Genomic DNA, 12152 nt, shown 5'->3' on the forward strand with positions numbered 1-12152 from the left:
GTGGCGTAGGGCGCGGCATGCCGTGAGGCTAGGCCTCAGGCTTCAGGCCTGGAGGCCCGGCGAAGGGCCGGAGCTAGGGTTAGGGTTAGGCCCCCGGTGAGGCTGAGGCTCGAGGTCGGGATACGGACACTTGTGGGGTGGCGTGTGCGGCGTAGGGCGCGGCATGCCGTGAGGCTAGGCCTCAGGCTTCAGGCCTGGCGGCCCGGCGAAGGGCCGGAGCTAGGGTTAGGGTTAGGCCCCCGGAGAGGCTGAGGCTCGAGGTCGAGGTACGGACACGTGTGGGGGGGCGTGTGCGGCGTAGGGCGCGGCATGCCGTGAGGCTAGGCCTCAGGCTTCAGGCCTGGCGGCCCGGCGAAGGGCCGGAGCTAAGGTTAGGGTTAGGCCCCCGGTGAGGCTGAGGCTCCAGGTCGGGGTACGGACACGTGTGGGGGGGCGTGTGCGGCGTAGGGCGCGGCATGCCGTGAGGCTAGGCCTCAGGCTTCAGGCCGGGCGGCCCGGCGAAGGGCCGGAGCTAGGGTTAGGGTTAGGCCCCCCGTGAGGCTGAGGCTCGAGGTAGGGGTACGGACACGTGTCGGGGGGCGTGTGCGGCGTAGGGCGCGGCATGCCGTGAGGCTAGGCCTCAGGCTTCAGGCCGGGCGGCCCGGCGAAGGGCCGGAGCTAGGGTTAGGGTTAGGCCCCCCGTGAGGCTGAGGCTCGAGGTAGGGGTACGGACACGTGTGGGGGGGCGTGTGCGGCGTAGGCCGTGGCATGCCTTGAGGCTAGGCCTCAGGCTCCAGGCCTGGCGGCCCGGCGAAGGGGCGGAGCTAGGGTTAGGGTTAGGCCCCCCGTGAGGCTGAGGCTCGAGGTCGGTGTCCGGACACGTGTGGGGGGGCGTGTGCGGCGTAGGGCGCGGCATGCCGTGAGGCTAGGCCTCAGGCTTCAGGCCTGGCGGCCCGGCGAAGGGCCGGAGCTAGGGTTAAGGTTAGGCCCCCGGTGAGGCTGAGGCTCGAGGTCGGGGTACGGACACGTGTGGGGGGGCGTGTGCGGCGTAGGGCGCGGCATGCCGTGAGGCTAGGCCTCAGGCTTCAGGCCTGGCGGCCCGGCGAATGGCCGGAGCTAGGGTTAGGGTTAGGCCCCCGGTGAGGCTGAGGCTCGAGGTCGGGGTACGGACACGTGTGTTGGGGCGTGTGCGGCGTAGGGCGCGGCATGCCGTGAGGCTAGGCCTCAGGCTTCAGGCCTGGCGGCCCGGCGAAGGGCCGGAGCTAGGGTTAGGGTTAGGCCCCCCGTGAGTCTGAGGCTCGAGGTCGGGGTACGGACACGTGTGGGGGGGCGTGTGGGGCGTAGGGCGTGGCATGCCGTGAGGCTAGGCCTCAGGCTTCAGGCCTGGCGGCCCGGCGAAGGGCCGGAGCTAGGGTGAGGGTTCGGCCCGCGTTGAGGCTGAGGCTCGAGGTCGGGGTACGGACACCTGTGGGGGGGCGTGTGCGGCATAGGGCACGGCATGCCGTGAGGCTAGGCCTCAGGCTTCAGGCCTGGCGGCCAGGCGAAGGGCCGGAGGTAGGGTTAGGGTTAGGCCCCCGGTGAGGCTGAGGCTCGAGGTCAGGGTACGGACACGTGTGGGGGGGCGTGTGCGGCGTAGGGCGCGGCATGCCGTGAGGCTAGGCCTCAGGCTTCAGGCCTGGCGGCCCGGCGAAGGGCCGGAGCTAAGGTTAGGGTTAGGCCCCCGGTGAGGCTGAGGCTCCAGGTCGGGGTACGGACACGTGTGTGGGGGCGTGTGCGGCGTAGGGCGCGGCATGCCGTGAGGCTAGGCCTCAGGCTTCAGGCCGGGCGGCCCGGCGAAGGGCCGGAGCTAGGGTGAGGGTTAGGCCCGCGCTGAGGCTGAGGCTCGAGTTCGGGGTACGGACACCTGTGGGGGGGCGTGTGCGGCATAGGGCACGGCATGCCGTGAGGCTAGGCCTCAGGCTTCAGGCCTGGCGGCCAGGCGAAGGGCCGGAGGTAGGGTTAGGGTTAGGCCCCCGGTGCGGCTGAGGCTCGAGGTCAGGGTACGGACACGTGTGGGGGGGCGTGTGCGGCGTAGGGCGCGGCATGCCGTGAGGCTAGGCCTCAGGCTTCAGGCCTGGCGGCCCGGCGAAGGGCCGTAGCTAGTGTTAGGGTTAGGCCCCCGGTGAGGCTGAGGCTCGAGGTCGGGGTACAGACCCGTGTGGGGGGGCGTGTGGGGCGTAGGGCGCGGCATGCCGTGAGGCTAGGCCTCAGGCTTCAGGCCTGGCGGCCCGGCGAAGGGCCGGAGCTAGGGTTAGGGTTAGGCCCCCGGTGAGGCTGAGGCTCGAGGTCGGGGTACGGACACGTGTGGGGGGGCGTGTGCGGCGTAGGGCGCGGCATGCCGTGAGGCTAGGCCTCAGGCTTCAGGCCTGGCGGCCGGGCGAAGGGCCGGAGGTAGGGTTAGTGTTAGGCCCCCGGTGAGGCTGAGGCTCGAGGTCGGGGTACGGACACGTGTGGGGGGGCGTGTGCGGCGTAGGGCGCGGCATGCCGTGAGGCTAGGCCTCAGGCTTCAGGCCTGGCGGCCCGGCGAATGACCGGAGCTCGGGTTAGGTTTAGGCCCCCGGTGAGTCTGAGGCTCGAGGTCGGGGTACGGACCCGTGTGGGGGGGGCGTGTGCGGCGTAGGGCGCGGCATGCCGTGAGGCTAGGCCTCAGGCTTCAGGCCTGGCGGCCCGGCGAAGGGCCGGAGCTAGGGTTAGGGTTAGGCCCCCGGTGAGGCTGAGGCTCGAGGTCGGGGTACGGACACGTGTGGGGGGGCGTGTGTGGCGTAGGGCGCGGCATGCCGTGAGGCTAGGCCTCAGGCTTCAGGCCTGGAGGCCCGGCGAAGGGCCGGAGCTAGGGTTAGGGTTAGGCCCCCGGTGAGGCTGAGGCTCGAGGTCGGGGTACGGACCCTTGTGGGGTGGCGTGTGCGGCGTAGGGCGCGGCATGCCGTGAGGCTAGGCCTCAGGCTTCAGGCCTGGCGGCCCGGCGAAGGGCCGGAGCTAGGGTTAGGGTTAGGCCCCCGGAGAGGCTGAGGCTCGAGGTCGAGGTACGGACACGTGTGGGGGGGCGTGTGCGGCGTAGGGCGCGGCATGCCGTGAGGCTAGGCCTCAGGCTTCAGGCCTGGCGGCCCGGCGAAGGGCCGGAGCTAAGGTTAGGGTTAGGCCCCCGGTGAGGCTGAGGCTCCAGGTCGGGGTACGGACACGTGTGGGGGGGCGTGTGCGGCGTAGGGCGCGGCATGCCGTGAGGCTAGGCCTCAGGCTTCAGGCCGGGCGGCCCGGCGAAGGGCCAGAGCTAGGGTGAGGGTTAGGCCCGCGCTGAGGCTGAGGCTCGAGTTCGGGGTACGGACACCTGTGGGGGGGCGTGTGCGGCATAGGGCACGGCATGCCGTGAGGCTAGGCCTCAGGCTTCAGGCCTGGCGGCCAGGCGAAGGGCCGGAGGTAGGGTTAGGGCTAGGCCCCCGGTGCGGCTGAGGCTCGAGGTCAGGGTACGGACACGTGTGGGGGGGCGTGTGCGGCGTAGGGCGTGGCATGCCGTGAGGCTAGGCCTCAGGCTTCAGACCTGACGACCCGGCGAATGGCCGGAGCTAGGGTTAGGGTTAGGCCCCCGGTGAGGCTGAGGCTCGAGGTCGGGGTACAGACCCGTGTGGGGGGGCGTGTGCGGCGTAGGGCGCGCCATGCCGTGAGGCTAGGCCTCAGGCTTCATGCCTGGCGGCCCGGCGAAGGGCCGGAGCTAGGGTTAGGGTTAGGCCCCCGGTGAGGCTGAGGCTCGAGGTCGGGGTACGGACCCGTGTGGGGGGGCGTGTGCGGCGTAGGGCGCGGCATGCCGTGAGGCTAGGCCTCAGGCTTCAGGCCTGGCGGCCCGGCGAAGGGCCGGAGCTAGGTTTAGGGTTAGGCCCCCGGTGAGGCTGAGGCTCGAGGTCGGGGTACGGACCCGTGTGGGGGGGCGTGTGCGGCGTAGGGCGCGGCATGCCGTGAGGCTAGGCCTCAGGCTTCAGGCCTGGCGGCCCGGCGAAGGGCCGGAGCTAGGGTTAGGGTTAGGCCCCCCGTGAGTCTGAGGCTCGAGGTCGGGGTACGGACACGTGTGGGGGGGCGTGTGGGGCGTAGGGCGTGGCATGCCGTGAGGCTAGGCCTCAGGCTTCAGGCCTGGCGGCCCGGCGAAGGGCCGGAGCTAGGGTGAGGGTTAGGCCCGCGGTGAGGCTGAGGCTCGAGGTCGGGGTACGGACAACAGTCGGGGGGCGTGTGCGGCATAGGGCACGGCATGCCGTGAGGCTAGGCCTCAGGCTTCAGGCCTGGCGGCCCGGCGAAGGGCCGGAGCTAGGGTTAGGGTTAGGCCCCCGGTGAGGCTGAGGCTCGAGGTCGGGGTACAGACCCGTGTGGGGGGGCGTGTGCGGCGTAGGGCGCGGCATGCCGTGAGGCTAGGCCTCAGGCTTCAGGCCTGGCGGCCCGGCGAAGGGCCGGAGCTAGGGTTAGGGTTAGGCCCCCGGTGAGGCTGAGGCTCGAGGTCAGGGTACGGACACGTGTGGGGGGGCGTGTGCGGCGTAGGGCGTGGCATGCCGTGAGGCTAGGCCTCAGGCTTCAGGCCTGGCGGCCCGGCGAAGGGCCGGAGCTAGGGTTAGGGTTAGGCCCCCGGTGAGGCTGAGGCTCGAGGTCGGGGTACAGACCCGTGTGGGGGGGGCGTGTGCGGCGTAGGGCGCGGCATGCCGTGAGGCTAGGCCTCAGGCTTCATGCCTGGCGGCCCGGCGAAGGGCCGGAGCTAGGGTTAGGGTTAGGCCCCCGGTGAGGCTGAGGCTCGAGGTCGGGGTACGGACCCGTGGGGGGGGGCGTGTGCGGCGTAGGGCGCGGCATGCCGTGAGGCTAGGCCTCAGGCTTCAGGCCTGGCGGCCCGGCGAAGGGCCGGAGCTAGGGTTAGGGTTAGGCCCCCGGTGAGGCTGAGGCTCGAGGTCGGGGTACGGACACGTGTGGGGGGGCGTGTGCGGCGTAGGGCGCGGCATGCCGTGAGGCTAGGCCTCAGGCTTGAGGCCTGGCAGCCCGGCGAATGAACGGAGCTCGGGTTAGGTTTAGGCCCCCGGTGAGGCTGAGGCTCGAGTTCGGGGAACGGACACGTGTGGGGGGGCGTGTGCGGCGTAGGGCGCGGCATGCCGTGAGGCTAGGCCTCAGGCTTCAGGCCTGGCGGCCCGGCGAAGGGCCGGAGCTAGGGTTAGGTTTAGGCCCCCGGTGAGGATGAGGCTCGAGGTCGGGGTACGGACACGTGTGGGGGGGCGTGTGCGGCATAGGGCGCGGCATGCCGTGAGGCTAGGCCTCAGGCTTCAGGCCTGGCGGCCCGGCGAAGGTCCGGAGCAAGGGTTAGGATTAGGCCCCCGGTGAGTCTGAGGCTCGAGGTCGGGGTACGGACACGTGTGGGGGGGCTTGTGCGGCGTAGGGCGCGGCATGCCGTGAGGCTAGGACTCAGGCTTCAGGACTGGCGGCCCGGCGAAGGGCCGGAGCTAGGGTTAGGGTTACGCCCCTGGTGAGGCTGAGGCTCGAGGTCGGGGTACGGACACGTGTCGGGAGGGCGTATGCGGCGTAGGGCGCGGCATGCCGTGAGGCTAGGCCTCAGGCTTCAGGCCTGGCGGCCCGGCGAAGGGCCGGAGCTAGGGTTAGGGTTAGGCCCCCGGTGAGGCTGAGGCTCCAGGTCGGGGTACGGACACGTGTGGGGGGGGCGTGTGCGGCGTAGGGCGCGGCATGCCGTGAGGCTAGGCCTCAGGCTTCAGGCCTGGCGGCCCGGCGAAGGGCCGGAGCTAGGGTTAGGGTTAGGCCCCCGGTGAGGCTGAGGCTCGAGGTCGGGGTACGGACACGTGTGGGGGGGCTTGTGCGGCATAGGGCGCGGTATGCCGTGAGGCTAGGCCTCAGGCTTCAGGCCTGGCGGCCCGGCGAAGGGCCGGAACTAGGGTTAGGGTTAGGCCCCCGGTGAGGCTGAGGCTCGAGGTCGGGGTACGGACACGTGTGTTGGGGCGTGTGCGGCGTAGGGCGCGGCATGCCGTGAGGCTAGGCCTCAGGCTTCAGGCCTGGCGGCCCGGCGAAGGGCCGGAGCTAGGGTTAGGGTTAGGCCCCCCGTGAGTCTGAGGCTCGAGGTCGGGGTACGGACACGTGTGGGGGGGCGTGTGGGGCGTAGGGCGTGGCATGCCGTGAGGCTAGGCCTCAGGCTTCAGGCCTGGCGGCCCGGCGAAGGGCCGGAGCTAGGGTGAGGGTTAGGCCCGCGTTGAGGCTGAGGCTCGAGGTCGGGGTACGGACACCTGTGGGGGGGCGTGTGCGGCATAGGGCACGGCATGCCGTGAGGCTAGGCCTCAGGCTTCAGGCCTGGCGGCCAGGCGAAGGGCCGGAGGTAGGGTTAGGGTTAGGCCCCCGGTGAGGCTGAGGCTCGAGGTCAGGGTACGGACACGTGTGGGGGGGCGTGTGCGGCGTAGGGCGCGGCATGCCGTGAGGCTAGGCCTCAGGCTTCAGGACTGGCGGCCCGGCGAAGGGCCGGAGCTAGGGTTAGGGTTAGGCCCCCGGTGAGGCTGAGGCTCGAGGTCGGGGTACAGACCCGTGTGGGGGGGCGTGTGCGGCGTAGGGCGCGGCATGCCGTGAGGCTAGGCCTCAGGCTTCAGGCCTGGCGGCCCGGCGAAGGGTCGGAGCTAGGGTTAGGGTTAGGCCCCCCGTGAGTCTGAGGCTCGAGGTCGGGGTACGGACACGTGTGGGGGGGCTTGTGGGGCGTAGGGCGTGGCATGACGTGAGGCTAGGCCTCAGGCTTCAGGCCTGGCGGCCCGGCGAAGGGCCGGATCTAGGGTGAGGGTTAGGCCCGCGCTGAGGCTGAGGCTCGAGTTCGGGGTACGGACACCTGTGGGGGGGCGTGTGCGGCATAGGGCACGGCATGCCGTGAAGCTAGGCCTCAGGCTTCAGGCCTGGCGGCCAGGCGAAGGGCCGGAGGTAGGGTTAGGGTTAGGCCCCCGGTGCGGCTGAGGCTCGAGGTCAGGGTACGGACACGTGTGGGGGGGCGTGTGCGGCGTAGGGCGCGGCATGCCGTGAGGCTAGGCCTCAGGCTTCAGGCCTGGCAGCCCGGCGAAGGGCCGTAGCTAGTGTTAGGGTTAGGCCCCCGGTGAGGCTGAGGCTCGAGGTCGGGGTACGGACACGTGTGGGGGGGCGTGTGCGGCGTAGGGCGCGGCATGCCGTGAGGCTAGGCCTCAGGCTTCAGGCCTGGCGGCCGGGCGAAGGGCCGGAGGTAGGGTTAGTGTTAGGCCCCCGGTGAGGCTGAGGCTCGAGGTCGGGGTACGGACACGTGTGGGGGGGCGTGTGCGGCGTAGGGCGCGGCATGCCGTGAGGCTAGGCCTCAGGCTTCAGGCCTGGCGGCCCGGCGAATGACCGGAGCTCGGGTTAGGTTTAGGCCCCCGGTGAGTCTGAGGCTCGAGGTCGGGGTACGGACCCGTGTGGGGGGGCGTGTGCGGCGTAGGGCGCGGCATGCCGTGAGGCTAGGCCTCAGGCTTCAGGCCTGGCGGCCCGGCGAAGGGCCGGAGCTAGGGTTAGGGTTAGGCCCCCGGTGAGGCTGAGGCTCGAGGTCGGGGTACGGACACGTGTGGGGGGGCGTGTGTGGCGTAGGGCGCGGCATGCCGTGAGGCTAGGCCTCAGGCTTCAGGCCTGGAGGCCCGGCGAAGGGCCGGAGCTAGGGTTAGGGTTAGGCCCCCGGTGAGGCTGAGGCTCGAGGTCGGGGTACGGACCCTTGTGGGGTGGCGTGTGCGGCGTAGGGCGCGGCATGCCGTGAGGCTAGGCCTCAGGCTTCAGGCCTGGCGGCCCGGCGAAGGGCCGGAGCTAGGGTTAGGGTTAGGCCCCCGGAGAGGCTGAGGCTCGAGGTCGAGGTACGGACACGTGTGGGGGGGCGTGTGCGGCGTAGGGCGCGGCATGCCGTGAGGCTAGGCCTCAGGCTTCAGGCCTGGCGGCTCGGCGAAGGGCCGGAGCTAAGGTTAGGGTTAGGCCCCCGGTGAGGCTGAGGCTCCAGGTCGGGGTACGGACACGTGTGGGGGGGCGTGTGCGGCGTAGGGCGCGGCATGCCGTGAGGCTAGGCCTCAGGCTTCAGGCCGGGCGGCCCGGCGAAGGGCCGGAGCTAGGGTGAGGGTTAGGCCCGCGCTGAGGCTGAGGCTCGAGTTCGGGGTACGGACACCTGTGGGGGGGCGTGTGCGGCATAGGGCACGGCATGCCGTGAGGCTAGGCCTCAGGCTTCAGGCCTGGCGGCCAGGCGAAGGGCCGGAGGTAGGGTTAGGGCTAGGCCCCCGGTGCGGCTGCGGCTCGAGGTCAGGGTACGGACACGTGTGGGGGGGCGTGTGCGGCGTAGGGCGCGGCATGCCGTGAGGCTAGGCCTCAGGCTTCAGGCCTGGCGGCCCGGCGAAGGGCCGTAGCTAGTGTTAGGGTTAGGCCCCCGGTGAGGCTGAGGCTCGAGGTCGGGGTACAGACCCGTGTGGGGGGGCGTGTGGGGCGTAGGGCGCGGCATGCCGTGAGGCTAGGCCTCAGGCTTCAGGCCTGGCGGCCCGGCGAAGGGCCGGAGCTAGGGTTAGGGTTAGGCCCCCGGTGAGGCTGAGGCTCGAGGTCGGGGTACGGACACGTGTGGGGGGGCGTGTGCGGCGTAGGGCGCGGCATGCCGTGAGGCTAGGCCTCAGGCTTCAGGCCTGGCGGCCGGGCGAAGGGCCGGAGGTAGGGTTAGTGTTAGGCCCCCGGTGAGGCTGAGGCTCGAGGTCGGGGTACGGACACGTGTGGGGGGGCGTGTGCGGCGTAGGGCGCGGCATGCCGTGAGGCTAGGCCTCAGGCTTCAGGCCTTGCGGCCCGGCGAATGACCGGAGCTCGGGTTAGGTTTAGGCCCCCGGTGAGTCTGAGGCTCGAGGTCGGGGTACGGACCCGTGTGGGGGGGCGTGTGCGGCGTAGGGCGCGGCATGCCGTGAGGCTAGGCCTCAGGCTTCAGGCCTGGCGGCCCGGCGAAGGGCCGGAGCTAGGGTTAGGGTTAGGCCCCCGGTGAGGCTGAGGCTCGAGGTCGGGATACAGACACTTGTGGGGTGGCGTGTGCGGCGTAGGGCGCGGCATGCCGTGAGGCTAGGCCTCAGGCTTCAGGCCTGGCGGCCCGGCGAAGGGCCGGAGCTAGGGTTAGGGTTAGGCCCCCGGAGAGGCTGAGGCTCGAGGTCGAGGTACGGACACGTGTGGGGGGGCGTGTGCGGCGTAGGGCGCGGCATGCCGTGAGGCTAGGCCTCAGGCTTCAGGCCTGGCGGCCCGGCGAAGGGCCGGAGCTAAGGTTAGGGTTAGGCCCCCGGTGAGGCTGAGGCTCCAGGTCGGGGTACGGACACGTGTGGGGGGGCGTGTGCGGCGTAGGGCGCGGCATGCCGTGAGGCTAGGCCTCAGGCTTCAGGCCGGGCGGCCCGGCGAAGGGCCGGAGCTAGGGTTAGGGTTAGGCCCCCCGTGAGGCTGAGGCTCGAGGTAGGGGTACGGACACGTGTCGGGGGGCGTGTGCGGCGTAGGGCGCGGCATGCCGTGAGGCTAGGCCTCAGGCTTCAGGCCGGGCGGCCCGGCGAAGGGCCGGAGCTAGGGTTAGGGTTAGGCCCCCCGTGAGGCTGAGGCTCGAGGTAGGGGTACGGACACGTGTGGGGGGGCGTGTGCGGCGTAGGGCGTGGCATGCCTTGAGGCTAGGCCTCAGGCTCCAGGCCTGGCGGCCCGGTGAAGGGGCGAAGCTAGGGTTAGGGTTAGGCCACCCGTGAGGCTGAGGCTCGAGGTCGGTGTCCGGACACGTGTGGGGGGGCGTGTGCGGCGTAGGGCGCGGCATGCCGTGAGGCTAGGCCTCAGGCTTCAGGCCTGGCGGCCCGGCGAATGGCCGGAGCTAGGGTTAGGGTTAGGCCCCCGGTGAGGCTGAGGCTCGAGGTCGGGGTACGGACACGTGTGGGGGGGCTTGTGCGGCATAGGGCGCGGTATGCCGTGAGGCTAGGCCTCAGGCTTCAGGCCTGGCGGCCCGGCGAAGGGCCGGAACTAGGGTTAGGGTTAGGCCCCCGGTGAGGCTGAGGCTCGAGGTCGGGGTACGGACACGTGTGGGGGGGCGTGTGCGGCGTAGGGCGCGGCATGCCGTGAGGCTAGGCCTCAGGCTTCAGGCCTGGCGGCCCGGCGAAGGGCCGGAGCTAGGGTTAGGGTTAGGCCCCCCGTGAGTCTGAGGCTCGAGGTCGGGGTACGGACACGTGTGGGGGGGCGTGTGGGGCGTAGGGCGTGGCATGCCGTGAGGCTAGGCCTCAGGCTTCAGGCCTGGCGGCCCGGCGAAGGGCCGGAGCTAGGGTGAGGGTTAGGCCCGCGTTGAGGCTGAGGCTCGAGGTCGGGGTACGGACACCTGTGGGGGGGCGTGTGCGGCATAGGGCACGGCATGCCGTGAGGCTAGGCCTCAGGCTTCAGGCCTGGCGGCCAGGCGAAGGGCCGGAGGTAGGGTTAGGGTTAGGCACCCGGTGAGGCTGAGGCTCGAGGTCAGGGTACGGACACGTGTGGGGGGGCGTGTGCGGCGTAGGGCGCGGCATGCCGTGAGGCTAGGCCTCAGGCCTCAGGACTGGCGGCCCGGCGAAGGGCCGGAGCTAGGGTTAGGGTTAGGCCCCCGGTGAGGCTGAGGCTCGAGGTCGGGGTACAGACCCGTGTGGGGGGGCGTGTGCGGCGTAGGGCGCGGCATGCCGTGAGGCTAGGCCTCAGGCCTCAGGCCTGGCGGCCCGGCGAAGGGTCGGAGCTAGGGTTAGGGTTAGGCCCCCCGTGAGTCTGAGGCTCGAGGTCGGGGTACGGACACGTGTGGGGGGGCTTGTGGGGCGTAGGGCGTGGCATGACGTGAGGCTAGGCCTCAGGCTTCAGGCCTGGCGGCCCGGCGAAGGGCCGAGCTAGGGTGAGGGTTAGGCCCGCGCTGAGGCTGAGGCTCGAGTTCGGGGTACGGACACCTGTGGGGGGGCGTGTGCGGCATAGGGCACGGCATGCCGTGAGGCTAGGCCTCAGGCTTCAGGCCTGGCGGCCAGGCGAAGGGCCGGAGGTAGGGTTAGGGTTAGGCCCCCGGTGCGGCTGAGGCTCGAGGTCAGGGTACGGACACGTGTGGGGGGGCGTGTGCGGCGTAGGGCGCGGCATGCCGTGAGGCTAGGCCTCAGGCTTCAGGCCTGGCGGCCCGGCGAAGGGCCGTAGCTAGTGTTAGGGTTAGGCCCCCGGTGAGGCTGAGGCTCGAGGTCGGGGTACAGACCCGTGTGGGGGGGCGTGTGGGGCGTAGGGCGCGGCATGCCGTGAGGCTAGGCCTCAGGCTTCAGGCCTGGCGGCCCGGCGAAGGGCCGGAGCTAGGGTTAGGGTTAGGCCCCCGGTGAGGCTGAGGCTCGAGGTCGGGGTACGGACACTTGTGGGGTGGCGTGTGCGGCGTAGGGCGCGGCATGCCGTGAGGCTAGGCCTCAGGCTTCAGGCCTGGCGGCCCGGCGAAGGGCCGGAGCTAGGGTTTGGGTTAGGCCCCCGGAGAGGCTGAGGCTCGAGGTCGAGGTACGGACACGTGTGGGGGGGCGTGTGCGGCGTAGGGCGCGGCATGCCGTGAGGCTAGGCCTCAGGCTTCAGGACTGGCGGCCCGGCGAAGGGCCGGAGCTAGGGTTAGGGTTAGGCCCCCGGTGAGGCTGAGGCTCGAGGTCGGGGTACAGACCCGTGTGGGGGGGCGTGTGCGGCGTAGGGCGCGGCATGCCGTGAGGCTAGGCCTCAGGCTTCAGGCCTGGCGGCCCGGCGAAGGGTCGGAGCTAGGGTTAGGGTTAGGCCCCCCGTGAGTCTGAGGCTCGAGGTCGGGGTACGGACACGTGTGGGGGGGCTTGTGGGGCGTAGGGCGTGGCATGACGTGAGGCTAGGCCTCAGGCTTCAGGCCTGGCGGCCCGGCGAAGGGCCGGATCTAGGGTGAGGGTTAGGCCCGCGCTGAGGCTGAGGCTCGAGTTCGGGGTACGGACACCTGTGGGGGGGCGTGTGCGGCATAGGGCACGGCATGCCGTGAGGCTAGGCCTCAGGCTTCAGGCCTGGCGGCCAGGCGAAGGGCCGGAGGTAGGGTTAGGGTTAGGCCCCCGGTGCGGCTGAGGCTCGAGGTCAGGGTACGGACACGTGTGGGGGGGCGTGTGCGGCGTAGGGCGCGGCATGCCGTGAGGCTA

Source organism: Kogia breviceps, chromosome 4 (assembly GCF_026419965.1).
Source record: "Kogia breviceps isolate mKogBre1 chromosome 4, mKogBre1 haplotype 1, whole genome shotgun sequence".
Taxonomy (NCBI): Eukaryota; Metazoa; Chordata; class Mammalia; order Artiodactyla; family Physeteridae; genus Kogia; species Kogia breviceps.